This window comes from Desmodus rotundus, chromosome 6 (genome assembly GCF_022682495.2).
Source record: "Desmodus rotundus isolate HL8 chromosome 6, HLdesRot8A.1, whole genome shotgun sequence".
Classification (NCBI taxonomy): Eukaryota; Metazoa; Chordata; class Mammalia; order Chiroptera; family Phyllostomidae; genus Desmodus; species Desmodus rotundus.
Window position 1 is genome coordinate 93,106,250 of NC_071392.1, and position 15,337 is coordinate 93,121,586.

At 53.5% G+C, this 15,337-nt stretch overlaps 1 protein-coding gene across 2 annotated transcripts in view; it reads right to left on the reverse strand.

Annotated features, from left to right (window-relative positions):
* Positions 1–15,337, reverse strand: part of PTPRN2 (protein tyrosine phosphatase receptor type N2) — a 395,976-nt gene that overhangs the window by 161,267 nt on the left and 219,372 nt on the right. The window lies entirely within an intron of this gene.

Genomic DNA, 15,337 nt, shown 5'->3' on the forward strand with positions numbered 1-15,337 from the left:
CCACGGAGCTACTTCTGGGAAGGGTCATGCGGGAGGCACAGGGACCCTTGGCCGGAGCTATGAGCATGTCATCGTGGAACCTTGTCCTTCAGCCCTGGCCAGTCCCTCGGGTGAGACTTCAGCATCGGCTGCAGCTGGACAACAACCTCGTGGGCGACTCGAAACCAGAACCATCCAGCAAAGCAGCTGCTGGGCTTCTGACCCACAAGATAACACTTGCATCTTGTTTTTAGCCAGCGAGTTCTGAGATAATTGACTAGATAGCACTGGACAACATATGGTGAAAGGAGCTTCCAGAAACCTTTGTGAAGGCCATCGTGAGCGCTCCTCAGCCTTTGGACGAAACTCTAATTTCAGCGAAGTTGGTGGCTGTCGAGTGGACAGCTCAGCAGAAATTCAGTGGTGACTCACATCACCGAGGCTATGGAAGGTGAACTTGGCAATTCCGCACATGGTCGGGACGTTCACTGTGTGTCACCTGGGGCCTCGAAACTCACAGGCTAGGCGGACTTGGTGGGCTGTCTGGTCTCTCTGCCTCTGGGAAGGAAAATTCTTAAACCAATCACTCTTTATACCAACTTCTGGAGTCTCAGAAACACAGCCACGTTGTCTCAAAGACCGCAGCCATGTGTAGAGGAGGAAGAGAACGCTCCAGGCCTGATCACCGGAGGGTTGGCACTGTGCCCACAGTGACCCTGGGAGACAGGAGTCTCCCCTTCCTGATGTCAAAGTTGACTGACTGGCCATCACCCACTTCCCTGAAGGGCTGTCTCCCTCCTCCATGCCAGGCTCCTCGTTTGGGCTAAAAGCAGGAGTGGGGAGGTTTTCTTCTGTGAGGGGGCCTCAAACAAGTGAAATGTCAGCCCCAAGTTCACACAAATAACGCAGAGAGGAAAACCGTTCCCACAAATGGAGCTGGTGTGAGCCGCAGAAGGATCTGCTGAGCTGGGCAGGAGAGGGGTGGGAGCTCCCACCCCCACATCCCAGCGCAGAGCACAGAGACCAAACACCGCACACCTCACTGAGGTGTTCAGCCCGCACCAGGCTCAGGTCAGCAACGTGCAGAAAGGCCCTCCTGCACCGCAGCTGGCGGCTCCTCCCCCAGGAGTGACGGAGGGGAAAGAACCTGTCCCTTCCTTGGTCTTGGTACAAATTCAGAGGCGAGAACTACAGACCGTGGCCTAGAGGAGGCCCCTCTGGTACAATAAGGAGCTGATGAAAGACGGGGAGACTCCCCTGGCATTCGCAGTCCTACTCCAGCTCTTCCATAAAACCAGCTGGTAAATAAATCAAAAGACCATTGAAAACGTGACTCTACCATAGATAGGAGACTGTTTTGAACAATAATTTATTTCTTGTTCTAAAAGGAATTTTCCCCTTTGAGTTTATTTAACCAGGCAGCTGCCTCAATTTTTAAAAATAATTCAGTTGACCAAATTAAACAAATATCAATGTGCCAAGCGGTGTAACGATTCAAGCACCACTGTCCCGCTGGTTCACAGCCACCAGGCCGCACGCTGTTGCACGAGCGGGCCTTGCTCTAGCATTGCCGTGGGGATCAGAAAAGACCCGCTTCCTACTTGATCAATTGACAGCACTTTCTGACAAAACAAGGTATGTTGTGAAGAACTCAAATTGGTATACCCGTAGCTCCCCCCTCAAAGGAAACAGTTTTCCGGGGTTTCCTAAAGCAGTGGTTCTGCAAGCGTGGCCCCCAGGCCGGGGCCCACGACGGCGCCCAGCAGTGCAGCGTAGCAGGTGCTGCCGACTTGCACCTGGGCTCCCCTGTGCCCCACTGACCCCTACCCACTCTCCGGTCTCTGCTGAGCACCTCCCAGCCCTGCAGCAACCCCGACACCCTTTCCTGGCTGAAATGCCCGCACCTCTTTCGCGTGTTCGGGTACCACCAATTTCCCTGTGCTCCACGAGCCTGCTTGTTCAACTGTCCGGACAATAATCCTCTCCCCAATTCTGGAAACGCTGTGTGTGCTCCCTAAAAACTCCCTCTAAAAAAAGTAATAGGACCCCTGGCTGGGTTTCGCAGTGGGTTGGAGCATGGTCCCATGCACCAAAAGTTGCGGGTTTGGTCCCCTGGTCAGGGTGCATACAGGAGGCAGCTGATCAATATTTCTCCCTTTCTCTCTCTAAAATCAATAAACGTAACCTTGGGTGGGCGGGTAAAAAAGTAAAATAATTACCAGGACATTCTGGGCCCCATTTACTTTCAAACCACTGCACATTCTGCCCAAATATCTCGTGTCTAAAGGAAACTGAGTAACTGAACCCCACCAGCGACTCCTCCCGCATGACGAGACAGAGGTTGTCTCCTTCCAGGCTGGGGTGCGGTGCTGAACTCCAGGCGCCTCGGCCTGCTGTTCGTGTTGCGCAGGTTTTGACACAACTGCCCACCGACACCCGCACTGATGCCGCGGAAGTTATTCTGAGCACGTGGAGCCTTCACAAGTGATTTCTGCGGAAAGCAGCAGTCAGGCAGGAGTACAGGCCCAAGGTGACCTCATTGCCAGAATTGGTTCCAGTTGTCATTGGGCATATCGCATGGTGCCACTCAGAGCAGGGGAGAGACGAGAGACACTGACGTTCGGCCCGGCGATTAGGGATGAGGACGCGGCTCTGCTCCGGGCCGCTCAGCTGGGAGGGAAGCGGGTGGCGTTTGAGGTGCAGTCGCCCTCAGACCCATCTCTGCGGTCTCACGGGCTCTATCCTCCCCCGTTCCGATTCTCCTTCGGCACGGGACACGCTGTGTGCCCTCCCCACACTGCAGAGGCAGCTGCGCGTGAGCACATGCCGGTCGGAGTGTGTGGAGAAGACCACCCGTTGAAGCATGCAGCAGGACCACCATGCCAGATGCCCACTCGGCGAATGGGCATGACTCCTGGTCGGCTGGCACTGACCTCATCCAGAAAGCAATGCCGGAGACGAGGCCCCCACTGGGGGACTTGGAGCAGGCATGTGCAGTGACAAGTGACTCCAGCATCAACGAATGGGGGCAGGGGCAGCACGGAGGGCTTCTCATCGCCTCAGGCTCAGCAGCTGTGAGATGCTTCAACCTGCAGGGTCAAGTCGTGGACACAGCAGGAGGCCTTGGGGTCTGGGCATCCAAGCAGCCCAGGTGAAGACTTGGTGTTGAAGGTGGAACCCGTCCTGAGTGGTTCCCACCTGCTTGCCAACAGCAGCTCTCACGAAGTCGTGGTTTGCATGGCCAGGCTCTCAACAACATGTCAGAATTACACGCGGGCTGAAATGGAGATTACACACAACCCTCTTCCCTGGAAAATGCCAGTGGAGGCCTCTGCAGGGGACTTGGCTCACAGCCTGGGGCCGAGGAGCAGAGGTGGGGGAGGGGGGGAGGCTGAGCTCAACCAGGCACCACCATGCCCGCGGGTTCCCTGGTCATCTCTGTAGATGGCTCTGGAGTCCAGACTTAATTATGGCAAACACCTAAATGTTCCAGATGAACACTGAATAAAAAGGCCCTTTGACATCTTCCCTTAGGAAGCAGTAGACTGTACCTGCTGTATTGTCCACATGGGCACCCTTGACAGGGAACGGACAGACCAGGACAGCAATTCCCCGCAGAGGAGGGCGGCAGGCACTTCCCCTGGAGCCCAGAACTGGTTGGCAGGAGGGGCTCTGTTCCAGGAGGTGCCTGGGGCCCAGGACGCCGCCCGCTCCTGCTGGACATGCCAAGCTGTCAGAAGGATCTCTGCAGGGTGGGTCACTTCCTCAGGACCGTGTGTTGCCCCTTCCTTCCCCTGGTGACCAGCTCAACTCTTGTTCACACAACATATATGGAAAATTGTCTATCAAAACGTGAATAGATTCAGATGTCTCTGAAGAGCAGGGTTCCCATGTCGGTTCACTGGTCCATGTCAGGATTAAGTCCAAGGACATAAGAGGAAAATAGACTCTTTTCCTAGGTGGTGCAATGTGATGAAATGTAAAGGAATTAGTACCCAAGCAGCCCTGGTCAGTGGGGAAAGGCCGACAAGTTCACCTGCACTTGGTCAGAGCTGACACGCTCGCTGCAAGGGCTGATTTTTCTCTTCCTTTCAGGAAAGTCATTTTCATGCTGTATCCACCCAGGACCAGGAAACCACACAAGAGAAAGTTCAGCAGGAAGCCTCCAAGGCCCCCCAGACACTCAGGAAACGGAGAACAGACACCATTTTAGTCGTTGCCAGCCTATCAACCAGGAGTCACTGAATCAGAAGGGCTTTCCTCTCCCATGTCTCCTCTGCCCCCGGGCCCAGGAGGGGCTAAGGGACGCAGCAATGAACAGAAAGTTCTGAAGCCAGAGGCCTGCCCCCACTAGACGCGCCAGCCCCCTCCCTGCCCCGGCCAGTGGGAGACTCAACTAAGGTGACGCTGCCCAGGCCCTTGCGGCAGGACTCACTGCTTGAGCACATGAGACCACAAGCACGGACGTGGCTGTACTGCCTCAAGTCCACACGCTCGGTGATAATTTACAAGACACAGTGGTTTGAATGACGTGTTTTGGGTCCCCACGTTGTTGAAGAGTCTGGTGAGTGCTTCTTCGAAACCGGCAGAACAGGCCTCATCTGTCAGCGCTACCTTTGTCCCCTCCAACCACATCCAGCACAGCCGTGCACTGTCCGCATCCCCGGGTCTTCTACCAAGGGCTCTGAGTGGCCTCAGGGCCTTCACAGCCCCCTCGCTTCCTTCCCGCTTCCTTCAGTAAGAAGCACAGCAAAGTTTCTAATGTGTTCATCCTTACACTTGGGGGGACACAAAGGGGCTGACAGAGTCTAGCATCCCTCCAGGGGGCGCTGCAGGGACGTCCTGACCAGCGTCTCTGGAGCTGCTGCTTCAGGCCCCCCTGCATACACCATACCCTCACTCTTGATGTGGAAGGCCGAGCCCCCAGCATCCCAGTGCTGGGTGGTGACCTGCGGGGCTTCCGTCCCGTTTCCTTTCCTTTGGCCCTCCCAAGGCCTGCCTGGCCCCCAGGGGCTGTTTGACCAGTCTGGACGCATTTGGGGAATAAAAGTGCCCACCTGCACTGGGGAACTGTCTCAGTTCCACTAGCATTTCACCAACATATCCCATCTGGAACCACAATGCCAAAGTCCTATAGGGCAGCAACTCCCAAGTTCAAGGGCGCTGGTTGCTTTTCAATCCCCACAGAGCTTGGTGGTTTTGGCCAGGAAGGGGACCCAGCCTTGGGTTCACCAAGCTCTCCCTGGGTCCCCTGCCTGCCCATGCCTGACCCCTGGAGGAAATGCTGCCAGCAAAACTTGCTTCCTCTGGCAGATTTAGGTAAAAAATTAAAAATTAGAGGATCCTTCAAAAATCTGAGTAAGATCTGGGTTTGATGGGGTGGCTTTGACGAGGGCACCTGTTCTGCAGACTTCTGGTTGTGGAGGTTTCTGTTTTCTTGCTTGGCCCGCCTCCCAAAGCAGAGTCCTGAGCAGAACCTTGGACTTGGCGGGCTGGCCGGGGTGCCCACCCTACGGGGGTGGAGGGTTTCCTGACCCCACACCTTCTCTCTGGCGTGCAGTTGTGCCAGATAAAATTAATTGCTGAGTTGGATTGGGCAGGTTGGAAAGGAAAGGCAAAGCCCACCCATGACCCCACGAATGGCAGTCGAGTGCCGACTGCCACATGGTGACCCTGGATGTGCCCTGCCCTGCCCGCCCCCCCCCCCCCCCCCCCCCGGTGTTGCAGACGGATGTGGGTGATGCCGAGCCTGTTCAAATACGATGCCATTTCAAAGTGCTGATAAACCTACAGCCGCTCTTTCAGGGCGTGTTACTCAGTCGATACTGGGAGTGCGCCTAGCGTGACGAAAAGAGCTGTGGAAACTTCCGTGTGCGTCCACTCCGGGTTTGAAAGTGCAGCATTGTGGGCCCCCAGAGACCTGGGTCTGCTCTGCTCACTGTCCCCCACCTGGGACAGACGTGCTGCACCCTAAGCTAACGAGACCCTCGGCTCTGCAGTACTGGAGACAACCCGAACACACATGTTCCTCTGTGACTTCAAAACCACTTCTCATACCACAAACTAGATGAATTGTCTCCACATGTTGGGATTCGTGGGTGGCAGTTTTTACACAGAGAAGAGACATTTAGCGGTCTTTCCCTCTGAAGAATCAAGGTTCCGAGCCACAGAGGGGTATGGGGCAGACCATGGTCAGTGCTTCCTGGTTTCCGTCCGTCTGTGGGGAAGGGTGTGGGCAGCCGCCATGCACAGGGCCAGGCTGCCCAGCACACCCAAATCAGAATCCTTGAAGGACGCTGCTCGGGTCAGAGTTGAATTAAAACTTCCTTCCATCAAGGCAGCTGCTAGCCTTGGGCAAGACCCTGGGTGGTGGGTTTGTTCATTCATTTGTCTGTTCATTCATTCATTCATTCGTTCCTTTGTTCAGGTGGCAGCTGTTGGAAGTAAGGGGCAGGAGCCAGTGCTGGGGGGAGGGGCAGGTCAGTGTGGCTGGGTTCTTGCCCTTGAACAGCTTAGATCTGGTGAGGAGAGATGGTGGGCACTAATACCCCTCAGTGGACAGTCACTGTGTCCTGACAAGAACAGAGAAATAACTGAAACCACCATGTGACACATGAGGCTCAGGCCGGATGCATTTGGATGGGAAGGATGGAGGATAAATGGAATCCCCTTTCCCCACGCCCCCTTCTGGAGCACACTGTTCACGTCAGGAGCGGAGACAGAGTCAAGGGTGTTGACATGGGTGGTGGGTTGTTGAGAGCGAGCCTCTGGGAACCACGAGGTCCGGGCGCCTGCCTGGTGGCAGGTCTCAGGGCACCTGTGCCCAGGTTTGCGGGACAGGGAGACCGATGGGCAGAAGGGGACGCCCGCCTGGGACAGGGCCCCTCGAAGGCCTCGGCCGTCCTGGAGCTGCAGCCCCTGTGGAGCCCTACAGAGACTTCCGGAACCGAGCTGAGGAGCAGGACTTGCAGCCCCCGACTCATCACCGACTCGAGTCAGCGCCCACGGAGATGCTCAGCTGGGAGCCCTCAGCACCAGCCCCCGCACCCTGGTGCACTGGACACAGCACCAGCCGGCCCTTGCTGGAGTTCAGGTAGCACAGGACCATGTCCACTGCAGTGGACTTTAATAGCAGGGTGGGACCTCGAAACAAGGAGGATTTGGAGGAGAAAATACAGAGGGCAGTTGATTGAAATATGGGTTGTGTTATGGGCTCACCTCTGTCCCCCCAATTTATATGTTGAAGTCCAAACTCAGAACAGGGCTGTATTTGGAGAGAGGGCCTTTGCCTGGGTGATAGAGGTTTGGCGAGGCCCTGTGGATGGATCCTGACCCAAAATGACCAATTTCCTCATGTGAGGCAGTGATGAGGACAGACAGGGGAAGGACCATGTGGGACACAGACAGAGAGGCCGCCTGCCCACCACAGAAGCCTCAGGAGGAGCTGGCCCTGCTGGTACCCTGACCTTGGACTTTCATCCTCCAGGATGGGGAGAGAGAAGCCCAGGGCGTGGGACTCAGTCTTGGCCCAGCTGAGTGGACAGGCAGGGAGTGAGGGAGGCACTTGGTCCCTCAGTGGGGACGGCTTTCCTTGGTGGTAACCGTTTTTAATTCAAGTTTATCAGCCCTTCCCTGCCCAGCACTTCTAAGGTCAGTGATAAAGCAGAATAAAATTTTCCAGGCTCTCTCACTCTCTTTTTTTAAGAATAGCTTGCCTGTCTAATTGCTTCGAGAGTATCTATTAATTTCATCACGAGTGCTGACTTAATCAGCGGCCTCATTTGCAATTCTATAAACTGCAGAAATCACTTGCTGCTGTCACTCGTTAGCGGAAGCTTGTCAGCGCCTGTAAACCCGCAGTGCTTCTCATGTCACCGGGCTCCAGAAAATCCACATGGAGCCAGAATAAACTGGTCTTTGTGGACGCCCCTTCCACGGCCCATTTCAGTCCCCTGTTTAGAATGCCTTGTGACTTGCAGCTGCAGAAAAAGCCGAAACGCCCCAGTTAATGCTTCCAGTGTCTGATTTGGGGGTAAAGAATGGATTTTATTGCCCAGACAGGAGACTGTTAGTGAGGGTTCTGCCCAAGAAAAGTGAGCAGGTCTTCTGTGGGTGTGTGGGCATCCCCTGGGGATGGAGAGGCAGCCACTTGCCGCCCGGGCTCCAGATGCCTCCCTGGCCCCTGCACCCACAGCTCGGTTCTGGTGGCCTTGGTAGCAAATATTCAGTTAAGTGACATTTTTTTAAAAAAGGATTGCATGCATTCCTTTGCGATGTGTCATGACTTTAACCAAAAAAGAAAGAAAAGATAATTAAAAAATTAAGCTTGGTTTCATTGCATTTTTGCTGCTTGTTTGCATGGTGTTTCTCTAAGATCATAGAAAAAGGCCAATCTCATCACTTTCTGACAGTTTAATTTTCAGGATCTTATGATACTACATGCTTGTTTGGGAAATATTTGCCCTTGGATCGTGCCCTCCCTAAAGTTGTTTTCATTTCTAAAAAATTCTCGATGATATTTGATTCCCAGAGGTTTTATAAACCCCCTCCTCCAAGCAAATAAATGTGAGTTTCCCTTCTTGATGCTGAGCTCATTATCCAAGAACGGTCTGAAAGGGTTATCCTGCATTCTGCCACACTTTACCTTTAAGATGCTTATTTCTGTTCTCCTTACAACAATACTGACATATGGGACGGATCATTTTAGAGCGCCTTGGAGGAGAAAATGTAGAAAAGCTAACTGCTGACAGGGACACGAGACACCCACTGTCCTGCTGGAGGCCCCCGCCCGGCATCGGGGCAGAAGCGCCGGGTCTCCTCCTGTAGGGCTGCGCAGCTTAGGGGAATGGCGGTGGAAAGGTTACTATTGTTGTCTTTTGTTGATTTCTTCTAAAGACGCACAGAAGAGAAAGGTCACCAAGCAATGCGCCTAAGTGGGTTTGGAATTCAGCGACCCAACGCTGTCTGAAACGAAGAGCAGGGGGTTGATAAAGCCCATTTCAGACGGCAAGTAAGATTAGAAGTGGCTTCTGGAGAGTTCAAAGACGTGGGGTGGGAGTAAGGACGGGACGGAGCTGGGCAGTGGCCTGGGGTGCGGCCGCAGGGCTCTGAGAACTTCGGTCATGTGATGGGCAGGTCCGAGCAGAGATGTCACATCTGGGGCCCTGGGTCCAAGAGGCCCGTATGTACAGCCATGAGGCTGGGACATGGCCCGGCGGTGTGGCTATGTCCAGGTCAGACCCCTTTTTTTAAATCCTCACCTGAGGATATATTTATTGATTTTAGACAGAGAGGAGGGGGGGGAAGAGAGAGAGAGAGAGAGAGAGAGAGAGATTGAGACATTGATCTATTGCCTCCTGTATGTGCCCTGACCGGGCCTTGAACCCTCAACCCTTCAGTTTACAAGATGACGACACTCCAGACCGCTGAGCCACACCAGCCGGATGCAAGTTCTCTTTTTCACTCTGAAGTGCGTGTGCTAGGAAACGTGGTAAAGACCGTCTCGTGTTCAGCCGATTGTATCACGAATGCTGATATTGTTGATCTTCTCCTGAAGTTTGAGGCATAGTCTTTCTCCTTTCACCTTTGTGGGCGGGGCCCGATGCTCACAGACCCGCCCATCCAGCCACAGCGACAGTTCCCCACCCGAGCTGCCCCAGGGACCCAGGACCTTCCGCTCTCAGTGAGATGGCTCTATGGCAGGTACTCACGCCCAGCATGCTATTTCCTCCCAGGCTGGGATTAAAAATACCTTTGTTGACACCAAGCCTGCATCCACCCAAGTTGCTGTTGAGCAGTTCTGAGGCACAAGCACACTCGCGACACCCGTTCTACCGCCTGCCACCCGGAGCTCAGTCCTGTGACCACGAGAGGCCTCCGTTCTGCAGAGCTACTTGCTGTCGTCCGTGGGAAAGCTACCATTTTATTTCCACTGAAAAGTCAATTCAGCACTAGACAGCAGAGCCCGTGGATGAGGGGATATTGGGATTTGTGATTTCAGGTAAAAGCACGTTAAAATTAGACAGAGTGAGAAGCTTCCAGTGATGGTGGCAGGATTCTTCATGATAACCGACTGGCATTCTTCACTCCGTATTTCAGACAAATCAAACCTTCCCGTTTGTGTGGAGACTGATGTTGTACCTGATGTTAGGATGGGCCTAGATTCTGGCCAGGAAGCCTGGGGTCGAGGACCCAGCCCTTCTCCTGCCCGTCCACCTGGGCGCAGCTCCGTCTGTGCTGAGGGAGTGCAGTGAAGAGATCGTGCGTGAATCTTCTACCAAAGGCCATGAAGACAGGGCGGGCATGTGTCCAATTTCCTAGGAGAGTTACTGGTGTTGCTGATGGCACCCTCATCACACGGACACATCCTGATTTCCTGCCTCCGTGCCTCTCTGTCAACGTGACACCACCCCCAGAATTCGCCAGGCCCTCCCTGACCTGTCCTCTGCACCAGCTGGTCCTGTTGGCAAGGTGACCCCCTGCCCATCCTTCCTGACCAGCCAGACTGCTATGTTGCTGGCCGCCCCCTCTACACCTCCTGTTATACTGCTGTGTCCCTGCCCAGGTGCTGGGGGAAGGACAGCTGTGGGAGGGTTGCCCCATACATGCAGCCTCAGCAGTGGTCCCTGGGATGAAGTCTTGGTGGGGCTTGAAGGCCCACCCGTCTTCTCCACTAGACCTCAGACCCTGGGGACAAAAAGCTGTCATTCCCTATCACAGCCCCACCCAGAGGCTCGACACTCAGCCTGGTGCTCAACTGGGCCCATAGATGCACTGACACGCTCTTACCATTCCCCAGGAGGTTCCAGGCATGGTGCCTTCTCTGTACTTGAAAAGGAAAGAATCCCAGCGTCAGTGCTTAAGGTAGGCTGTGCAGGCAGAGCCTTAGACTCACTCAAACCAACGAAACCCTTGCCCACCCACTTCTCCTGGGAGTCACCTCCATCTCAGACGCCCGCCGTGCACGTAGGTTAGCAGACAGCCATCACCACAGAAACACTCGCGTTTCAGAGAAGACACAGTAGCACCGGCTTGGCATCAGCTAGGCAAAAGGTACTCCAAGTAAATGTATTTGCTTCCAGGGTAACTTAGGCACACCTCCACAAGCACCACCCAGAGACTTGTACATGCTAAATGGGAGTCTGTTTTTGAAAGTGTTGCTTATAACTGCTGCCTGGAGCACAGTGAGATGAATAGGCAGTAGTGTATTCTTAACGACTCGGTCCTGATTTCATGTACCAGCACGGGGCTCTGTGGAGCCAGTGCTGAGATGGGAGGCTGTGCCCTGCCCTCCAGACAGGTCTGCGATGCAGCAGGCAGAGCCCCACCTCCATCACGTCTGTCTGCTTTGAGTAAAATCCACTTCCATACCCAGAAGATTTTAGAATCCTGCCAATTTAGGAACACAGATGGCTCATGGACCGAGACAGGCAAGGTGCACTTGGGGACAACACAGACACGCTCATTACGGGGTCTCCACAGGTCTCCCTGGTGCGAGGACACCTGGGTGTCACCACTGTAGAAACGGCGTCTGGCTCCCCAAACCAAACCCATGAAGAAGGGGAGTTTAGAAAAGACAGCCGTCTCTGACTCCCGTTACTGTTAGGAGCTGGTAGAAGCCCCTTCTGTTAGCTTTGCTGTTGAACCCCTCACAGAAAATGATTTTAAAAGCACCAAAGATGTGTGTGTGTTGGGTTCTAATCCATTTTGAAGAGTCTGCTCAACTAGGACACGGAGCGCGTGCTTAAAAGAAGCCCCCAACAATAAGCGCGTCATCGCGGCCAGAATAACCGCCTTTAGCAATGAGAGACCACACGACGAGGGCTAAGAAACGGTAGGGTGCCTGGGTTCAGGAGATGTAGGCAGAGAAGGAAATTACAGAACACTGAAGCAGAAACGAAAGGAGGACCCGTACCGTGCGTTTTGTCTGCTCTGTTTGCGGGAACCTGTTTTACCAAAGTGTTGTCCTGTCGAAGGAAGGGCGGTGGGGGGGGGGGGGGGGGGCGGTCAGCGGTTTGAACCGAACACTGACCTTCCTCTAACTCTGTCTCAGAAAGTTCCATCGAACTTGATAAGGACATGAAAGAAGATGTGTGCAAGGCCAATCTGAGTTTTAGGAAAAGAGCAAGAATAACCTTATTTTCTCCAGCTTTACTGTGACAAGGGCATGGAGCAAGGGGAGCCCTTGTGCACTGCTGGTGGGAATGTAGCATGGAGCCGCCGCTGGGGCAACAGTGTGGAGGGTCCTAAATGAAATGAAAACCAGAACTGCCATATGACCTGGGAACCCCTGCTGGGCATCTGTCCTAAAGAAGTAAAATCACTCTGTCAAAGAGATGCCCGCACTCCTGAGCTGGTGCAGCATCGCCCGCTGGAGCCGAGGCACTGGGACGCCCACGTGGAAGTCGGTGGTCGATGGGGAAAGAAATGTGAGCTGTCTGGGAATATGCCTCAGCCCCCAAAACTCCTGCCCTGTGCGCCGACAGCCGGGGAAAACCCGGAGCGCTGATGCTTCGTGCACAAAGGGCGCTATTGAAAAGCCCAGGCCATGGCATAGGGTCCCCCTTCCCCTGACCTGCACGAGGAAACTGTAACAGTGAGAAATCAAAAGCAGCTGTCCCACAACTCACCGAGGATTTCAGCCTCGGCCTGGGGCACAGAACAGAATTACTGCACATGGAGCCAGTCAAGGTGATGAGGAAAGTCACTCTGATTCGTTTTGCACAAAGTTACTTATTGTGCGTTTGGTAACTGTTCCCTTCCAGGACCCGCCCCGACAGACTGTTGGTCAGGTGCGCAGAGGGCAGGGTCCATGGCTCACTCATCGGTGTGTTGTCCTGGTGTTTGAAGGACCTGTCCACAGAGCAGGTGCTAAAACTCTCTGCTGCGTGAGTGAGTGAGTGAATGAAAGACTCAGAGCGAGCGAAGACGGGAGACGTAGATCATGTGAGGCCGAGCAGGCACGATGAGGCAGAGGCGAGCAAGTCTGCGTAATTTAGGCAGCATTGTTTCAAATTTAAAAAAAAAGTGTTTAAGAAACCGCAGAAGAAAATTTTAAAGGAGAAACAAATCCACAGGGAAGAATCGTCAACATTCACCAAACATAGGGGATAGATTTTTTTTAAGACGTGTCCAGTAGTGGATGAAGGATGGGCAAGCTGGGTTCCAGCCGCATCCACACCAAGCTGGGGACATGCAGAGGACTTCCCCGCAGCCCTGACTTTGGCTGCAAGTAACGGGAAAGACCCAAATAACAATAGTGCGGACAATGTGGCAGATTCGTCTTGCTTGAGTGACCCGTTTCTCCAGCTCCTTCCCTGAATCCCTACCGCAGAATCACAGCCCTATGCCTCCTCTCCGAAGCCAGTCAGCTCCCTAGCAGGTGATGCAAGTTTCCCAGGTACCATCCCATCGGGCAGGGTCTGTAGGGGTATCGGCCCCTGCTGAAGACTTTCCTTCCTTCTGTCCATCCCTCCATCATCTGTCTATCCATGATCCACACATCAATCATCCACCCATTCATCGACCCACCAACCGTCCCTCCGCTTGTTCATCTGTCCACCCATCCATCTGTCCACTCACCCATAATCCATCCCTCATTTACCTCTGTCTATCTTTCCCCTTGTTCCCCTCCCCCGCCAACGGAGGATTTAAAGCTGTTGTTTTTCATGTCAAGTCTTTTTTGTAATTCAAAAGCTTACTCTCATTTTCTAATTTTTCAGAGAATAAAATTCTCTCCAGAATGTCTTTCTTCTCATTCTACCCTCTCGGGTTTTCTCTTCCCTTTCATCTGGCAAACCCCATGGAGAAAAGCAGATTACGGAAACGGAAGGCTTGGACAGTGCAGAAGAAAACAGTCCTGCTCCAAACGCCCAGGGAGCCAGGGCAGTGACCCGACCTCTCTTCACGAGCGAGGCTGTGCGTCAGTCTGTCCTGTGTGTGTCCTCCACAAGGACCCTAATTATTTGGTGGCCTATCAGAGCTTCTCTAACCCAGAATATCTTCAATCACCTTTTCTCCATTTGTCCTCATTGTTTTGTTCATTTTGCTTATAACCTGAAATTCTAAATAAATTCCTAGTCTATCGGTACAGGTGCTTTTAGATTATTTGGAGCAAAGGAGAGAGCGAGCCAGAGTGATCAAGAAGGACAACAGGACTGAGGGTTGAAGGTCAGGGCATGACCTTGGGTGGGCTGACCTGGAAGCCCTGATGCCGCAGAGCCCTCTGTCGGCTCTGAGTCTGGGATCCCACCCCAGCTCTGTGTGCACTACACCTCGGCTCATCCCGCCTGCTTCCTGTGAGTCTCACTGCCTCCTGGGCACCCCCTTCACCCCACCTATGTGTTTGGAATCTGCTTTTAGAGAAAGTACTGCCATTTCCACTTTCCTTTCCAGTGGTTTTTTGTTACTTTTTAACTGAAAAGAGCTGGGTTTTTTTTTTTTTTTTTTGCCACTAGCATAGAACATGAGGTCTATTCTTCCCTTTTTTTTTTTTTTTTTTGCAATTAAGCAAATAGCTATTTATATGAGTTCAAAACAAATAAATGTTCTGTCTGTTCCAATCATCTGACAGTCCCCTTGTTAAGCACTAGGGGAAAACTCGCTTCACTGGAGCCTGGTGATTAAGACAAAAATACACAGACCCTGGGATCTTGGAGGAGGAAGAAGGGGAGGAGTTGGGGGGGGAGCAGGAGGAGGGAAAACAAAAGTCTTTGGTTAATAAACCTCCAGTCCCAACATCGAACACGCCCAGGTCTCTTTCCTCACACATCTCAGGAGTGGCTGAAGAGCGGATGGAGCGAGTCACCTGCGTGGCCTCTTCCGGCTCCATGAGCCTCGATGGAAAAGCCACTGTGCAGATCCGCACAGGTGAGCCTTCCTCACCCTGGAGCAAGAACCACTTCCGAGAAGTCTTTATTGAGGCCAGCATCCCTCAGCCGAGATCACCAGCTTATCTTGGCATTACTGCGCTCCTCTATACAGCATGGACCCTTCTGAATCACTGATGAGGAGGGAGGAGGAGGAAGACAGGCGGGGAGGGGCTCGGTGATGACGTTCCAACACAGAGAATTGGCAAATGCCCACATTTCACAAGCCAGGGGTTTCTCCCGGGGAATGTGTGTGCTCAAGCTTCACACCACTGCCCCTGGAATCACACCCATGCGCCAGGGGCTGTGCTGGGGCGGAGGAGGGGGTGTGGGATGGGCAGGCTTAAATGCAAAGAGAAGTTCGAGATGTCCCCACTCAGCTCCTGCTGCCCAGGGCGAGAGGGTCCCTGAAGCTGGCTGCCCCCATGAAGGTCAATAGGACGAATCCCAATAAACACCCCCCCCCCCACCAGATTAGCAGACAAAACAGT